The following is a 6000-nucleotide window of genomic DNA, read 5'->3' on the forward strand; positions in this document are numbered from 1 at the left end:
CATTGCTGCAGTAATTCAGGCAAAAGGAGCCCCAACTCAGTATTGAGTGCTGTACATGCTCATACTTTTCATTTTCATACTTTTCAGTTGACCAAGATTTCTAAAAATCCTTTCTTTGTATTGGTCTTAAGTAATATTCTAATATTTTGAGATACTGATTTTTGACTTTCATGAGCTGTAAGCTCTAATCATCAAAATTAAAAGAAATAAACATTTGAAATATATCAGTCTGTGTAATGAATGAATATAATATACAAGTTTCACTTTTTGAATGGAATTAGTGAAATAAATCAACTTTTTGATGATATTCTAATTATATGACCAGCACCTGTATATCATTTTACATTATCATTTTAGATTTAGTCCTACACTTATTCACTTTTATTTGTTCCCCACTAAATAATGTTTTTTTTCCCCCACTAATTTTAGATTTTATAAAATTGTGCACTCATGATTTTTCTAGAGTAACTTTTGCTACTGAATTATCCACTAACCTAGTTTATAATAATATTTAATAATAAATTTGTCTATATTTGGGTCAATTACGTGACAGCTAAATTTTCTACCCGATTGCATTTTTTTCAGTTAAAAATTGGTTTGAATGCATAAAAAAGATGCCATATGAAGGACCTCTCCCATGTATGAACTCGCTTTAACTTTTCAAAAAACATTAGTTCTTTTAAATTTTTCTGTTATTCAAAGTGTCAAAATATCGTGTATGACTCTCCGGACATAACTTTTTTTTTTTTTTGTAAACATCTTTGAAATTACCCTAAATTTATTAAAATTAATTTTCTACACTATTTGGAATGATTTGTAATCCTGTATAAAATGGCAAAGCATTTGTATTTATATTTCCATCATAATATACGAACAAACTTTGTCCGATGATTCCCATTTTATGAAATATCATGTGGTGCGACCATCAAGAAACTAACATTTTGGGACTTTTATGTTGAAATCCATTCAAAGATAGGACTTTGCATCATATACCAATTTGCCAAGGACCCATGGAAGCATCAGAATGTTTGGTATCAGATCGGGATCGGTTCTGAAAAAGTGGTATCGAGCCACCCCTAGTTCAAATATAGGTCTACATACAAATTTTATGCTGCACATTGTAATTATAAAGATTTTATTGCTTACTTCAATGATTGATTCTGTAGAATTGTATAGTGATAATATATTCATATGAATCTCTATGATTGGAATTCTGTTATTTAATTATTCTACCATTATTCAGTTGTTCAACTAATGTGTCAAAATAGATGTTGGATTTAGTATTTTTACATTAGTGACACTTCGTGATATCAGATGCATTTTATATATGCAACAAAAACAGATGGCAGTTGGGATAGGTTTACCCTGGGGGGACTTCTTGCTCCAGGTCATCTTACCCCAGTAGTGGAGTAAATACCTTTGCGTGAAATAAGACACAAGAAGGCTTGCTTCATGAATTTTTACTATTGGGGACAGATCTGTTTGTCCCTGAGCTGTTATCATCACCTTTCAGACTGACATTTTCCAGTTCTTATAGCTCAAAGCACCGCTTTTTTCCCAGGGGGCAGATGATCAAACCCTTGATTATCAAATATCATCTTATAGTCCAGGTCTGAGTCGGCCTACTGAGTCCCTTTGTCATTCTGTCTTTCTTTCAAGTTTCTTGGTGAGCCCTACACCATGCTACAAGGTGGAAGATTCTGATAAATGTCTACACCAAAGTCCGGATGGCTGCAGTTAAGGCCGATTACTGACCAGCCATTATTTCCTCTTTAGCTCCGTTGGACATCCCACATTATGCATGTAATTTCCCTCTCTCTAAAGCCTCTGGATTAAGACTGAATAGGTGTGGCTTTATTGTTCACAGGAGCTAAAGGAACATATAAAGCAGATGAGAAGCTTAGGTTCAGCGTGGGGCCTTTCGTCAGTGTGCTGCTCGGTTCTGTGTACGGCAGCAGAAGGCAGGGGTCTGTTCGTTCTGTCACCAGAGACATGAGGAGCCAAAGCTTCAAAGCATCTCTGTAATCTGCCTGAACATCACAGACACCAGGAAGTGACTGTCTAACCGACGCGCCGTCCCGGCCAAGAGCGGCGCACGCACACATACACACTAATGAAACTGAGATAAAGGGATCATTCACACAGCAAGCACTGGCTGTTCTGATAAAAAAAAAAAAAACAGAGAGAAAATGGAAAATCAGTGGGGTTGTGCTTTTCTATCATTATTTTATGTCTTATGGGATGTTTCTTCAAGAATTTGCTTGCAGATAAACGAAGTATTCAGGATTTCATTTGTGTGTGCAAGATGTTGTTTCATGTTTAGACATGAAAGTGATTTAGTTCAGAGATGATGTGAGGCTCATTCTCTAAACGTGTGTGTACATATTTGTGTGTAAAATCTGTGTACAAATGTTTTCATTCCAAAATGTAATAATATGCAGTGTATATATGTATGTACAGTATCTCGCAGAAGTGAGTACACCCCTCACATTTTTGTAAATATTTTATTATATCTTTTCATGTGACAACACTGAAAAAATTACACTTTGCTACAATGTAAAGTAGTGAGTGTACAGCTTGTATAACAGTGTAAATTTGCTGTCCCCTCAAAATAACTCAACACACAGCCATTAATGTCTAAACCGCTGGCCACAAAAGTGAGTACACCCTTAAGTGAAAATATCCAAATACACAAACTCATTTGATCAAAAAAACTGTAATATTGTGAAATATTATTACGATTTAAAATAATAGTTTTCTATTTTAATATACTTTAAAATATAATTTATTCCAGTGAGGGTAAAGCTGAATTTTCAGCAGCCATTACTCCAGGCTTTTCACATGATCCTTCAGAAATCATTCTAATATGCTCATTTATTATCAGTGTTGGAAACAGTTGTGCTGCTTAATTATATATTTTTTCTTTTGGATCCTGTGATACCTTTTTTCAGGGTTCTTTCCTGAATATGAAGCTAAAAAGGAGATCATTTATTTAAAACGCACTATTATTCAAAAGCTCGCTTGAACTGTAGTGTTTGTCGGGTCATGGAACGTATGAAATGTGACATCTGTAATCTGGTGATTGTCGATGTTGATTGATCAAGATTAAACTGCTCTATTTATCCATTAAGATACAAATGGAAGTTTATAAAGACATCTAATCTTATTTTTTTTAATAAAAGATTAAAGTACTCTTTTTAGTTCATTATTTCATCACATTTAATAAGTATACGCCCAGCTATCCATTGTCTGATTCTTGTTCAGATGGAGCATTAGTGAGCAATACTCAGTAGAGCATAGACTTGTCTGCCTTTACTAAACCTTTCCTTGTGGCTGCCTGTCAACAGGAGTCAGGGGACTTGTTAACGGCAAGTAGACCACGTTCTACAGGAAGCGTACAGGGGGGCTGATTTCCCCTGAGCATCTGACAGATGAATGGACCCACAGCAGCCTGTCAAACACCTTCATTTCTTCTGCTTTCATGGTTTGGGATTTTGAGCGTAGCTACATTTTAAAAGCCAGTTCCCTTAAAAGAGAACATGTAGGCCTACTTGTTTAAATAAGTGAACACCACACATCACCAGGTGCCTGGAGAACCTCTAAAATTGTTGCATATCAAAATAAAAAAAAAGGTACCACTAAACTAGATATCACATTAGGTATCACTAAACTGCATAGTTCTTGTCCTGAGCATGAGAAGACTGTCACAGACTGGAAAAGAGGAAAAGCATTCCGGACTCCTTTATCAATGACCACAACTAATATGTTCAAGCACACCAGTTGACCACAATGACATGCTGCTCCCGTAACATGCACATCTCATTCAGCTGCCTTTAATTTATGACAGCAGTCAAATTTGAATTTGGAAATATGGGAAAAACCTGTGTACTTGATCAAACAAAGTCTCTGTAATATATCTTTTTAAAGTTTTAAAGCTTATGAATGTACAGTATAGTTTAACAGATTATAACTTTACAACACCAAAAAAAAGCTATTTGTGTTTAAGCCAAGAAATAATTAAATGACAAATTTAAGATATATCAACAGGGTTTTCTACGGGGCTGTTTCATGCATTCTGAGTTGTTTACACTTGTTAAAGAGTTGGATTCTCATGCTAAGCATGGACAAAGTTTCAAAAAAACAATTTGGAAGTACACTATAACAGTATTTCTGTGCCAAAAATATCATTTCAGGGTTCGTACAAGTTTAGGAGAGTTTTTTCGATCGTGGCTCTTGCTGACGTAAACGAGGGTGGAACTCCTTATATGGGCATTTCTCCCGGAAGAACGCACCCGCGCACACATCGACCAGAGCGAGAGTGAGAACGCACCCATCAACGCGCTTCATTCGGCTGCACTGCATGGGACTCACTGGGGAAGAATGCCTCTAAAGAAGTGTTTTTGGTTGTGAGGGAAAGATAGCCTTGTTCAGCTTCCCATAGAACCCAGCGTTACACAAACAGTGGATGCAATTTGTTTTTCAACAGACAGAGTTTCTCAAGTGTGTTTGTTGACGAACGTTTTATAAACAAGGCCCAGTTCGACGCTGGATTTGCACATCGCTTAATACTGAAGGATGGAGCAGTCCCAGCTATAAAACATCCCGGTGATGATTCAGAACTACAGACGGTAAGTGAAACAACATCAAATGTCTGTGTTTTAGTGGCTATGGGCGATCAAGTACTCGTCACTCTTTAGCTCCGCCCACAGCGCGCCTCCAGGAGCTCGGCTTTTTTTCGGGGAGAATCTTAAAGTTGTATCTTTCAACTTTAACCTAAAGACTTTTTGGAGATATGAAGGATGAAGTACTACTCTAAAGGTACTCAAGATTAACATGAGATTGGGTGAAACCGTGTGTGTTATGCCCCCTTTAAAGATTTAAATCCCTGCCGCCAGGATACTCCTGAAAGTGAAACTTAAATCTGTATGGGTGGTTGGATTTATTCATGCAGGTTAAAATATTTATTTAAAGCTTCCTTCTTTTCAGATTCTTATTTACAGCATTATCTTAATAGGCTGTAGGCTATCTTAACGCATTCACTAAATTCCAGGAGTTTCATTACCAAGACCTAAAATGGACGTTTCTAGAGGCGTTGGGAAAACACCCCCTTTCCAAAAAAAAATTTAAAAATCAAGAGGTCACCGAACATGCATTTGACACGAAACACCTGTGATCAGGACAGGTATCTGAAGGTACTGTAATATAAAAGGTATTTGACACGAAACACCTCAAGGTACTGTATGAATATAAAAGGTATTTGACATGAAACCCCTGTGATCAGGACAGGTATCTGAGGTTATGACAGTATGAATGTAATCTGACATGAAACACCTGTGATCAGGACAGGTATCTGAAGTTAATGTATATAAAATAAAAGGTATTTGACATGAAACCCCTGCGATCAGGACAGGTATCTGAAGTTATATGAATATAATCTGACATGAAACCCCCACGGGATCAGGACAGGTTCACCTATGCAGATTCTCAAATAGGCCATGCCCACCTGATGACGCAGTTTCGATTACACTGTTCTGAAACGACTGTGAGATTGGGAGTCGAATCAGGCTCCTACTATCGAATCATCGACTGTTCGGGGTCACCCCTACTTTCTTTCTTTCTTTCTTTCTTTCTTTCTTTCTTTCCACCTTGCTATTTGATGCAGTCACGTTCAGCTCTGCTGTTTTTCTGCTGATCTTCTTGAAACTATGAGACAGCCTTTATCCTCATCTGACTTTACCTCAGTTTTAAATTAGAATTGAAGATGAAGGCGTCCAAAAGTGTTCAGGCCTTTACTAGTTTGCAGACTGTGTGTGTGTTTTATGTTAATTACACAGTAATTGACTCCCTACAGCAAATTCATCTAACATAATTACAGTCGGGTGAATTCACTCGACTCCTGTTGATCTAAATCTGTGTGTTACTGGCCACTAGCCAGTCACTGGCTGTAATGCAGAGAAAGCAGTGGATCTCTGGGTGTCAGCTGACATTCAGTTATAGAAA

Source organism: Onychostoma macrolepis, chromosome 07 (genome assembly GCF_012432095.1).
Source record: "Onychostoma macrolepis isolate SWU-2019 chromosome 07, ASM1243209v1, whole genome shotgun sequence".
Taxonomy (NCBI): Eukaryota; Metazoa; Chordata; class Actinopteri; order Cypriniformes; family Cyprinidae; genus Onychostoma; species Onychostoma macrolepis.